Source organism: Coloeus monedula (assembly GCF_965178545.1).
Source record: "Coloeus monedula genome assembly, chromosome: Z".
In the NCBI taxonomy this organism is placed as follows: domain Eukaryota; kingdom Metazoa; phylum Chordata; class Aves; order Passeriformes; family Corvidae; genus Coloeus; species Coloeus monedula.
Window position 1 is genome coordinate 23,985,346 of NC_138822.1, and position 13,637 is coordinate 23,998,982.

Below are 13,637 nucleotides of genomic sequence, written 5' to 3' on the forward strand. Positions count from 1 at the left end.
CATCGTCAGGGTGTAGAGGAATTTGGAAAAAACAATCTTTAATGTCAATCACGGCCAAATTCCAATTTTGGGGAAGCATCGTCGGGGACGGCATCCCTGGTTGGAGAGAGCCCATGTCCTCAATTTCATCATTAATTTGGTGAAGGTCCTGGAGGAGCCGCCCTTTGTCTTTGTTGGGTTTTTTAATTACAAAGACAGGGGAATTCCAGGGGCTGTTGGTTTCCACGATATTCCCCTTCCTGAGCTGCTCCTCCATGGGCTTCTCGAGCACCTCTAATTTCTCACCGGAGAGCAGCCACTGTTCTACCCACACTGGGCGGTCCGTTTTCCATGTCAATTTCTGGGTAGGGCGCTCCTCAGTGACCGCTGCGCAAAAATTCTGCGGGGGGTCACGAATGTCAATGGTGACTCCCCACTGCTGCATGAGGTCTCTCCCCAAGAGGAGTTCCTTGTAATCCAATACGAACGGACGTATATTGGCCAATTGTCCGCTCGGCCCCTTAATTTGTACGATGCTTTTAGACTGTTTAGCCAATTGGATGCCCCCAACATCTTGTACATGCCCTGCCACGTTTTGCAGTTCCCAATGTGTCGGCCATTCCTGTGTGGGAATGATCGCCACATCTGCCCCTGTGTCCAGAAGTCCCTTGAGGTGAAGGACTTCTTCCCCTCTTTTGATTTTACAGTCTACCCTCGGTTTCCCTGTCCCTATTACATGAGTGACACACACCATTGGGTGTGGCCCTCCTGCAGGGATAGCCTGGGCGACCATCTGCCCTCTGGGCAGAAACAGAGGTGGATGGACACAGTGCAGCCAGAGAACGGGTCCTTCGGGACTAGATGTCATTAGCCCTGGAGCGACTTCGATCTCGGGTGGTGTGCAGTTAACATCTCCGACGATGACATACCTGTCAGGGCTCTGATCTCCCGCCCCCAGCTCACCACCAGTGCTCACCGGTGCGGTGTGCCACTCGCTATTCCTCAGGAGGAGTGGTGTCAACAGCTGCAACCTGAAAGAACCATCGGAAAAGGAAGTCAAGTTTGGCTGAAGTGTCATATCCAGTGATTTTGTGTCATCGCTATCTGCCCTCCCGTCCCTCCTCCCCCTCGCGTCCCATCCCTTTTTTGTCTTCACGCGGGGCGGGCGCGCGCTCCTCATTCAGTTTTTTTGTTCCCAGCCCTCAAGCCCCCCCGACCCTTGTTCTCTTTTAAATTGATAAAACTGTCTCTTGAGTGGACAATTTTTGGTCCAATGCCCGGGCTGGTCGCAGAGGAAGCAGGTGTTCTTGGTCTGCTGTTGAAGCCGCTTCTGACTGTTCTTTGCCGGAGGTGGTCTGTTGCTTCAGCCCGCGGTCCTCTTCTGGTCCGCAGCAGTATGGTGTGTTGCTGTTCCCACCGAAATCGTTCCCCGGGATCGCTGCTTATCTGAGCCGGCAGGTTGTAGGTGTGGCGCCTTCGCAGCGCAAACCTCTAACATCGCCTGTATCGTCGGCGGAGGGTCCAGAGGGAGGCTCAGGATGGCCGCCTTGCACTGCAGGTTGGCATTGACCATTGCTATCTCTGTGATGACCTCCTCTCTGGCCGCCAGCTGCTTAACCTGCAACTCTATGGCTCAGGTTAATCGCTCCACAAACCTTAGGAATGATTCAGTGGGTTGCTGACGGACCTGCAAATACGTTAGCACGGGTGCGTCCGGCCTCAGGCCAAGGAATGCCTTTCCGGCCGCTTCCTTGACCTGTTGCAGCACCTCTAAAGGCAGACCTTGGGCCTGCTTCGGCGCCAACGCCCATTCTCCCTCACCACTTTGACGGTCCGTCGTTATTTCCTGATTGTCGGCATCAACAGCCATATCCGAACTTTGCAGAAGCATCAGAAGGAGTCGACGGAGCTCCTTTTCCCATGCTGATTTCCAGAGCAGAAACTCTACAGAGGAAAGCAAGCACAAGAAAAGCTGACGCAAATCAAAAGGCGTCATTACTGCTCCGGAGAGATTTGCCCTTAAAAGACCGCAAAAATATTTGCTTTCTCTCCCGAACTCCTTCTGCGCCTTGCAAAGCTCCTTTATTGTTTGATGGGAGAGGGGTTCCCAACTGGCGTGGGTCATTCCCCCTCTCCAGGACCTCTGATAAAGAACCGGAGTGGCCAAAGGAATGGGGTCCAGTTCCGGGTTCCGGTCCTCAGGCCCCTCCCCCTCCGGCCACTCACCGTGGGAGCCGGAAGGCCAAGCGTGGGAACCGGAAGCAAGAAGAGGGTGGCAACCAGACACGGACCTACAACAACTTCTAGGGGCGGAGCATGGGGGCGTGCACTGATGACAGGTAGGAGGGGCAACAGGGGTGGACCCAGCTTGGGTGTGGGAGGAGTTAGGGTACTGGGAGGGGTCATGACGAAAGGGGTTGGGACTTGGGAGGAAGGGGTTTTGGGATGAAGAAACGGGGGGAGGGCAAGAGGGGGTTTCTGCCATGTGGCACCCACCATCTTGTCCTCGTTGGGCAGGGAATCCATTTTCTAAGTTCTCAATATAACTAAAGCGAACCTGGGGTCTAGCAACTGGGGAAGTCGGGGAACGGGATAAGCCCCAGGCAGTCTGGCCAGGACTGTCTGGGCGGGGGGGCCGAGAATCCCGAGGAAAGCCAGGGAGTCAGTGGCAACCCTGCGCAGCATTGCGGTTTGCTTCCTTCAGGACGCCCGGTTTAGGGGACACGGGTTTAGGAGAAGGCTTAGGGGTAACTGGGGAACTGGGGACAGGCTGTCCTTCCCTCTCCCTTTTTTGATTTAAAGCAGACCGAATTTGTAGGTATAACAAAGAAAACTTATCTAAATTCCTTTTCTTTTGCCAATTGAGATTGCGCCAATTTTGCTCCTGCGGTGTTCCAAAACGGATCGCTTAAAACCGAACTGTGGGAGCACTGAGGGAAGTGCTGGAACAACCACTGCACAAACCGTTTTAAACACCCTTTAGAAAAACGTTCCCCCCCCCCCAGGAGTCCCGCAACTTGGAAAAATACCCCCTTTTGTGCTGTGGACAATTTTGCGCCCATAATCCACAGCACGACGTCTGGAGCTTTAAAAATAAACCAACCCTCGGACACCGATTCCCCAAAACAAACCGGAGGCAAGCAACACACTCACCCCGGGGCTGCGCAGCCTACTCTGGGCTCCTACAAGCCATGGACCATGCGAAGCCGTTCACCATGTGCTGCGTGCAGCAGGGCGGGCACCGCTGGGTCCCACCACTCCCGCCGCGCCTTGCTCCGCCGCCAACACTGCGGCTCGCGTGGCTCCACCCGCACGCAGGAACTGCTTCGAAAGGCTTTATGGTAAGTTCCCCCCCCGGGGAAATACTTACCTGCTGGTGTCCAGGCGAGCTCCAGGCGTCCCGATTTCCACTGAGGACGACTCTGCTGGCATGGGCGGAGCTACCCTCCTCCTCCCCAGGAGCGCAGCTCACTAAAATGGAGCATGCTACAACTGGGGTAGCTTGACGTCCCAAGGACGCACTTGGAAGTCCAATCAGTCCCTTCCGTGGGGTCTGGTGGAAACGGGGGCCCCGCGATGGGCGCCAAGCTGCCTCTGAGTCCTTTTTGGAGCAGTTCCCACTTTGCCCGGTCAGCTCTGGACGCAGGAGGCTGAGCGGGCCAGCCTCCGGAATCCGGGAGACCAGAGGTCTGGCTCGTGGGTCCTTCCACAGTACTGCGGCAATAGAGGCAGGTGGTGGAAGAAGGAGGCAGGCTCAATTGTGGATGAAATCCGGAAGGTTTATTGTGCCTCCAAACAGGGGACCTCGCCTCCCGGGGGTGTCCAGCAATGAGCAACCCTGAACGCGCCAGCCAGGGGTTTTATGGGGGGGTGGCGACAGGGGAGGGATGACAACGGCATCGAATCAGGGAAGGAGAAGGACGGGTCTGCGGGATGAGGGACGCACAAGGGAACCTATCTCGGGAAAGGAAGGGAGGGATCCTCCCCCCAAGACCAATCACTCAACGCCCCTGCCAGAACTTTCTAGAAGCTTGGGAGGGGTGCCGGAGCGATTGGCAGGGGTCTGGGAGGAGACAAATAGAGAAAGCAGGGTTATGAACACGAAACCAGGAGGGTATAAACTGGGATGGTACAGTAACACGAAACCCAAAGGGGAGACCTGGACTGAACCAAACAAAACACACTCCCACAGCATTTATTCATTTTTCTTTTTGTGCCATGTGGGCACTCTGTTTGTCAATAAACAGTTGACTTTTTTTCCACTTTCATCCACTAATATTGGGGTTTTTTATTGGCAGAATGGGATTGTTGGAGGCCTTTTCTTTAGAGGAAACACTCATTTCCAGAGGGGTTTTCTCCTAAACTGGTCTCTAAACCGAGACAAGAACTCAGCTCTAGAAGACTAAAATTGGAATTGATTGTAATAATTTTCAAATAATTAATGTTTTTCTCCACTTTCAGGAAGGACAAGTATTGGTGTGACCCAGCCCACTGTGGGGCTGGGGCAGCATGATGCCAGTCAATCCCAGCCCCTCCCCTGGATCGAGTTTCCCGAAGAGGCAGACTCAGAGGGTGGGTCGATGGGCGGCTCAGAAGCCTAAGCCGCACCCCCCTGGGTGGCGCCCGGGTACAAGCCGCCTCCCCCGGTTCGGGAAAATTCTCGGTTACTCGGTTGTTCACTGGTTCTCTGTTATAACTCCCGCCTCTCAGTTTCCCCCAGTGGTTCTTGTTAATTTGTATCCTGCCCCTGGCTTGTAACTCATTGGTTGTTTTCCCCTTCCACCCCAGTTTTCAAATTGCCTATAAAACTCAGGACAAGCCTCGGGGAAAGATTCCCATTGCATTCCATCCCTTCCGAGCTTGTTTGGGTTGCGAAACTTCTAACAATAAACCTGTTAGGAGCCAGACCAGAACAGCCTCTCTCTTCCTCTGTCTCCGAGCTAATGTGAGCCGATACCATCAGCTCCTGCTGTGTTCCCTCTGCAGAGAAGCCAGCTAGCTAGCTCAGCCAGCAGCTCTTTTCCTGATGCTGAGGTCACTTCAGCAACACACAGAAGAATGCAGTTGGACCTGGGGCATGCCACAGCTCGTGCCTCGAGCACAAGTACTGCTTTAGACAAGAATCTGATAAACGTCATCATCATCATCAAAAAATAATCCAAGATGAAGATTATAATAATCCAGTTCTTCCCAAGCTGAAAGAGAGGAAAGGATTAAGTTGGTTGTAGTAGCTACTTCTCTATAACTAAACTGTGTTTTCCCCTCCTACTACTTAGTCAAAAATTAAAAGTACAAGGGAAAACAAGACCAGGAGATAGATTAAAAAGCATCAGGGTATCCAAATGCCTTGATTTGCTCAGACATCTCATAATCTTAATATTTACATCATGATGCTGACCTAAGTGGCAAAGCAATTTTTTCATAGCAGAAGAAAGAAACTAGTGCTCCCAGCTGGGTCATGTAAGCTTTCTCATGCTCACAGCAAGTAGTGCAGTCCTCCTCATGTGAACAGGATGACCAATGGTTGAGTCTTCTTCAACTGATCTGAAGCAAAGCATCTTTCATGTAATCACTGTGCCACTTCTTACAGTTGAACAAGTTCTACTTCGGATTTATCCATATTCCTTCATGAAACAGGCTAGGCATAAGACAATAACTGTTTAAAAACCCTGCTTATACTGACATCGATTCAAATTGAACTTCAGAAGGCATTTCACACAGTGTAATGTACTACTTGAGCAGCTCAGATCCCAATTAAAAATGATAATGTAGAATAGTGTCCAAAGCATGATATCAGATCAGAATTTATGACTTTCTTGAATCTAATTCAGACAACCATTTGGCTTGATTTAAGGTGCAGGAAAGGCATGCATGTGTGTATGCACTATAAAATAGTTGCAATCACTTCTACTGATAGCGAAATTTTAATAATTACAGGAAGTCAACCTACAAGTAAACCAGAAGAAAAACTCAGAAACTAACAACAGCACATGTCAGTCATGGGGAATTGCCATGAAGGAAATGCCTGCATGCCGGCACTGAACCATCGGCAAAATTTACCAAAGACTTCACAAAATACATCTGATACATTCACGATTAGCATTTGACTTTTCTGATTTAACTTTCCTTCCATGCTAGAAATGATAGAGTTTTACTACGTGGGATTGGGACCAGTGTCATCCTGAAAAGATGTTTCTGACTGTGAAGTTTTGCAACAGCATGAGTTTGCCCAGCCTCTAGAAGCTTGGATGCATCTTGTTCTTCTACAAGGAAAATGTTTCTGCCCTGTTCCACTGTCCTGCACCCCAACACAGGACATCACAGAGATTTTCAGCATTCAGTTCTGCTCCAGACCCAACAGCCTCTAGCCCTTGCATTCAAGTTAATGGTGAGGAAGCACACCACCACCAGCACAATATCCCAACAACAGAAGTAATTGTACAGATGCTGAAATGACACCCACGGAACAGTCTACTCAGAAAGGAGAGGACCATAAGAATCAAAATCCTTGCAATTACAGAAAGAAAAAAACAGTTTCAAGTATTCAACATGAAAAAGAGATGCTTTCAGTTTTTTTGTTTCATTATTGATTGTATCTTGACAGGATGGAGCTGACGTATGACAGATCAGTGTCAGGTATACAAAAGGTAGATGTGATGAGGAGGATTTTATGACCCACTTCTGATGAGACTGAACTCCTTTGTAAGATGCTGATCACTTAAACCATGTTTTGCACACAAGTTACTGAATACTAGGAGAAGAAAGTGGTTTTAAAGGAAAAGTGTCTTACTGAGGTTGTTTACCTCTACTGTATATTTTTTTTTATGACAAAAGAATGTTTAAATTAAATTCTTTTTCTCAGCAATCACTGTGAAATTAATACAACCGCTCTTCACATCAGGGGCATGACCTAATGACACAGTGGTATCTGTGAGTTTTTGGTGTCCCCATAGTTCACAATGTCCTCTTTATAACTTCTTGATGAGCATTTTCATTCACTGACTCACCTTCTTTGGTGTACAATCAGTTTAACAGTCATCCCTGCCTCTCAGTGGTTTGTTTCAGCTCAGCTCACCATCATGGATTACAATGACAGTCATCTCACAACCATTCTGGATAAGCTGATTTGATCACACTTAGAATCTTGATTTGTCAAGTGATTTGGACAACCACTTGCAGTTCACTGTGTCAACAGGATCCAGTGGGACCCATAATCCAAATGTCTTTGAGGACTGGAGTTGCATTTGTGCTCAGATACACTGGTTTCCAACTGTGGGAAGCACAGCTGCAGCCTCAGCCACTTCTGCTAGCTCCAGCAGAGCCCTTATGACTTGTACCAACTGAGAAACTGGCTTGAGAGCCTCTCAGTGAGGGGCACCACAAATTCCCAAGAAATTATTATTCAAGTGGTGTCTTCAGTTAATCAAGAATTCTTAATGGAGACGAAGGGCCATCTGCCAGAGCATCTTCATTAGGATTCAACTGTATTAAATTTACAGTATTTGTGGGAAGATTAGAGCCAAATGAACCAAAACAGGTTTCCTCTTTTTTCTTTTTTTTTTTTTTTGTTTGTTTGTTTGTTTGTTTTTAATATTTAGAATGATTCAATGCACAGGAACTTTCTCCCCTTGCTCCTCAGCCAGGAAAAAAACCCCAAAACAGCCAGCCACCACCACCAAATAACCCCAAAACCAAAAAACAAACAACACCCACAACAAAAACACCCACAATCAAAAAACACCCACAACAAAACAAAACAAGCAATAATAGAAAAACACCCAGAACCAAAACAAACCTCAAAACCTACATTACCCCACAAATTCCACAAGCTAACTTAACTTTCTCTCTTTCCACCAAGTTTAATCACAAAAAAAATTTCATCAAAATCTGATTTAGTGCAAGGTTTACTAATAAAAGAGACCCTGAGTTTGTGAACAGAAAATTATCTGGATATTTGGTTGGTAACAAACCATGCAATCTGGCAGCTTCATTGACTTGGGATTTGCATGTCTCTGGAAAAAAAGCTTCTTTTCTGCAGTGATTGGAAGTATGAAAGGTGCTTTATGTTGTTGAGGAATGGTTAGAGGATCAGGGACACGGGTCCCTGGAAGAGCTGTACAAGCAAACACCTTTTTAGCTTGACATAAGTAGGCCTCTTGCTAACTGCAGAAATCAGCAGGCCTTTGTAAGCTTCTTGCTAGCTGCAGAAAAAGGAAATCGTGAGAACAGAAATCATGAGAATAAAGAAAGAAGGCAAGGACAGAAACACAGTGTTCTTGACAATCCTGTTATAGATAAACAACAGGACGTGCTGACAAGATGTACTGACCATGAGAAATGAGGAGGAACCCTGAATCGCAACATTAGCAATACATGTAAAATGTAGCTTTTTACCCAGCATCAATAGACAATAGAGAAGTGACAAGTATGCATATTTGAGTGCATAAAAGCAGAATCCTAATTCCAACAAACTGAAGCTTGCATTATCAATCACATTGATTGCCTGCATGTCTTCCCTCGTCGGAGTCAACAAGATTATGTTTCAGCAACTGGCTAAATAATTTTTATGGACATTTGTTTCTATGACAAAACTGATGGTATCACAAAATCAAAACAAAACTGTGCACTAAAATTTTGCAGAGGAACAGAGATGACCACTTCCTCATAAATATTTCCAAGTGTTTATTAGCAACATTTTGGAATTGGTTTTCACAATAGTGAAGTGCAGGAGCATATACAGAAAACACAGAAAACATCACTTGTCTTGCACACTGGGGAGCTCAGAAGTTGTGTTTATTTATTCGTTTATTCCTTTATTTGCCTTTGTCAGGACAGGAGTAAGAAAAACAAAGTTTTGCTCAGGCAACCTATCAGAAATGAGTTGTCAAAGACTTGAGATACTAAATACTGAAACTTGACAAAGTTCATCTGTTGATGTTAAAAAAAAGACATTTCAGCACTGTGTTTTGGTTGCTTAAATGTGATGTACAATCAGCAGATAAAATGAATAATTTACAGAATTATTTATATAAGTAGCAGATGGTTATATGACAGTATCCTCAGCTATTAAAAATATTAATCAAACCTGTGAGAGCTTGTACATGATCTAATCATCTACAACTACAGGTAAGCATGTTGTGAAACTGTTCGCTATAGTAACTTTAGATACTCTCCTGTAATCCCAAAAGAAAGAAGAAAAAAAAAATTTCAAGTAATTTACAGATACAAAAATTTCTAAAAGAAACCTTTTTTGTGCATCTGGCTGAAAGTGAATGATGATTATGGGTGAATAGTCAGGCCAGTACACTGACCTTAATTTTATTTCAGGAAAAATACTACTTTTGTGAACATGCCTGAAAAACTTGGATTATTGCTCAAATCATAAACAGCAATAGCTTTCCCCAATCTTGTTAATAAATGATAGTTGTTTGAGGAGGGAAGAATAGGAAAAATACCCCCTATTTTCTTTCTGCATAAGCATGTAGACTAAGATACTGCTAAAATAAAAGTAAAACCTTTGTGCATCTTGGTTAATTAACACTTTTTAAAAATACTAAAAATTATTAAAAATATGTGCTTAATGTAAGGATAATTTATGTGCTATAACAGCATCAGCTGACTTGGATGAAAATGACGAATGTACATTTCAGAAGGCATTTCATTCTCCTGGGGAAAAAATCAAAACAATCTAAAATCTCTAAACCAATATCTAAACTAAAATCTCTATATTTTAACTTTTTAAAGTCAATATATTTCAACTTCTTCAAGTGTTTGTTGGCATTTTCTTGTTACTTTCACTGAGAAACCTTGAGAATCTGATGATTCTTTACTTATTTATAGCTCATGCTCACTTTTGTGCAAACGGAGAAAAAATCCAGCAGTATTCTTAAAAAAAATCCCTAAAAAACCAAACCACAGATGTGACTCAAACCACAAAGGAACAGCCACAGACCTTTTAATGCATTCTTCCCAGGGAAACAAAATAAAATCAAGGAGCAATAATTTCACACAAAACTTTGCAATACAATTGCCTTGAAAAGGTTACAAATATTTCTCACAAAATAAATACTGTCCATTCCTGTCAGCCTTTTCAACCTCTATTGTGCTCTCAGAAATTGCCAGTAATGAAAACAGAGCAGAGCCAATCGAATTGTTGTATACACTACTGTACTGTGGGAGCTAGGAGCCTTGCATTTAAAATAAGTCTTATGCATTATTCATATATGGTGTATGTTTATGTAAATTACCAAAAGCAGAAGAGTATATTAAAGCAGAATAAGAAGTAAAAAAGTGATGTTAAAAATACAATCAGGGAGATACATATACAGAGAGAGAGATGTATATATGTATGTATATATGTATAGGTGTGTTTATGTGTATATATATATAAAATACCCCTTCTAGGCCTCCTAGTTGAAAGAGTGCAGACACATGCCAGACTTGCATAGAAAACAAATGTACCTTCTGACTTCCAGGACCAGACATATTTTTCAACATTTATATGCGAGCAAGTATCTAAAACAAGCTATGTGAGCCTTTCAGTCATTCAGAAAGGCCCTGGGAAGGTTTGGTAGTGCTATTTCTAGAGAAGATATATGTATTTAAAACTACATAAGGGAATGTGCAGGAATGGTCACCTGCAAACTTACAAAAATTGAAAAAAATCTTACTCTTTCCAACAAACCCAGAACATTTCCAGGTAAAAGCTGCTTTTCCCATCTATTTACACTAGTTATAATCAAGGTACATATACCATCTTCTGAAAGGAAGAATGTTAGAAAAGATCACATTCAGTACACAAATGCAGGCAAGGATTAAAATGTTAATTTCATTCAGACATTTTGAGCAACAAAAGGAGAAGCAGTTACGTAAAAGGCCTTTCTACTTTGAAGTCAACTATGCAGCCCTCTGCAGCTGAGTAGCACACATAGCACAAATACATTGATGCTCTTGTATTCACATATTTGCATGCAAAATGTAGTAACTTCCTCCTAAGGCATTTAAATTTTACATTATATTATTTCAAAATATATATCTAACTTGTATGCTCTCTATTATATATGTTAAGCAATATAAATGAATATAACACATGAATAATGTGTTAATGAATATATTAACTCATTATATGTTAATATATTCATATGTGTTAATGAATATATTAACTGAATGTTACATAACATGAAATCATTCTCCTTTTCATTCTTTAAATCACACTATTTCTTCTCCTAAGCTCAAAATATAACTTAGTGTGTGACTACAGCTACAGAATTACACATTTAGCATGAGCAGGAAATATTTTTCTTATCTGTATTGCAATTTTCCCTTAATGCTTTATAACAAAACCAACACTTTTCAGAATACTGCGGATTTGTAATTTGCACCTCAAATAATCTGAGTTCCTTTAAAAACATGGGTATTTTGAGTAATGAGTTTTTCCACACAAACCAGAGGCAGAAACAGAGGAAACTTAGGCTCAAGATGACTGATAGGAAAGTAGAGTTTTGAGAGACATTTTTCCACTCTACCACAGTGCTGATTTTTGAAAATTAATATCAGGATTATTATGTGACAGTATTTCTGAAACTTTATTGTTGAGCTTGTTTTAGCATGTAGAGAATACAGTGGGAGGCAGTTGGACCCATAATCCTGCAGGACCAAAAAGTACTCAGTGAATAACTGCCTTCTGATGCCAAACATCTCCCTCCAAAACACTGGGCCATACACTTTTTTGCCTACATGTACTTACAGATGAAGAACCTCTCCATCACCATTTTCCTAGAAGTGTATTAAGGAGATCATTTGAGAATGCCCATAATGAAGCATGTAAGTAAAGGTTTGGGTTGCTATCTGTGCATTAGCAAAAAAAATTCCTCAGGGAAGAAGCTGAGGATCTGTATCAGTATGACAGTTTTCATGTCTCAAGGCTGTAGTCAGAAATGCTCAATGCCATTAAGTCTGAGAATAGACCACTGTAATTAGTTTTTACTGTTAACCCAGTGATAAGCAGGATCCACTCAAAAGACTCTTCCAGACAAGAACCTTCAGCCTTCAGACCTCTCTGAAAAGACTTTGAGGAATATGTTGTACCAAACAAGTCTGGAAATCTCAGACAGCAATTATTTGATACAAGCATCTTACGGTGTTTCAGTTACACAGTACTCAACATCTCTGATACCAAGGAATAGAATGGTTGGGTACATTTACCTGGTATTTCCTGCATATAATAAATACAAACATCAAATCTATCTATATCAGATGTGTGATATTTTGTAACATATTTTGTAATATAACATAGACGATGAATATATACACCTTTCTGATAATATTGTGATTATGAAAGGACTTACTAAGTAAGGAGATCAAACTACATTATGCATTTTTAGGAAGCAACATGGATACTTAATCCCCTGCTGGGGCAGAACTAAGAAAAAGAAACACAGAAGAAGTCTTGTTTTGACTAGAGTGTGCAAAGTTTCTTTGAGAAAAAATACCATTGTAACCCTTAAGAGGTATAAAATCCATACTGATGTCCTAGAATTTTTGAGCCTTTTTTCTTCTCACTCAGGCATTTCAATGAATGATTGTGTTTCTTGTATGCTTGTGAAAGTAATCTCTCAAGTAGCAACATCAGCATACTCATCATGGTTCAAAAAGGCAGCTGTCAGTCTTCAAATGTAACACCCTTCCTAGTGATGAATGTCCTCACTGAAAAGTACGGTTGTCAGGTTTTTGCGTGCTAGCTCAAAGAGAACCCAGAGGTCTAGCCACAACCTGACTGCACTACAGCAGGCACAGACACACATGAAAGCACAGGGAGACGAGGGTGCGCTCCTCACCCGAGGGGGCCGTCCCTAAACAGGGTGTGAAGGCACACAGGCAGAGGCAAAGAAGGGAGAGACAGGGGACTCTCCGTGTAATTTCTACACAGAAGGTTTATTGAGGTGAGACAATGGGGGGAGGAGATGGAGAGCCGAGGATCTGACAAGGGTCCAGGGATTTTATAGTGGGGATAGAAAAGGCGGGGATATTATAGCAAATGAGATACTTGACAGGAGGCAGGGTTGAGTACAAGGGAACCAATGGAAGTAACACAAAGGAGGGAATTTAGGGAAGGAACCAATAGGACATCGAGGAATAAAGAACTTTCTAGAAATGATACATATTAAACTTGGGAAATGAATATACACAACGTCATACATAAAGCAAGGCGGGAAAAACATTAACCAATCAGGGGAAAACATGCAAACAGCAGAACAAAGGAATCATGGGTTCTCACCATGACTGAAAGTTACATGCTAAACTTCGGTTGCTGACTACCACAGCTGGTTGTCTGAGCTCTCTTCAGGAGAGAGAGTGGCTGGAGCCACCTGCACTGCCACATACTATGACCTGTCAAATTAGAAAGAAAAGTTCTGTTCTTTCAGAAAGGTCTTGTGGGTATCCAGTCTGTAGTTTTGGAAGACTGCAATAGTTAACTACAAAGCAGAGACATTTAAATTAATGACATTTAGTACAGAAATACTTTTAACACCTACTATGCAATGGTCCTCTTTCAGTTTATGGTGAGTACAGTTCTCGTGAATAAGCTTCAGAGGCAGACATCTCAGAGGATGGCTGTTAGTACAACACAGACTTTGTGGGGCTGTGTGGGGCTCAAC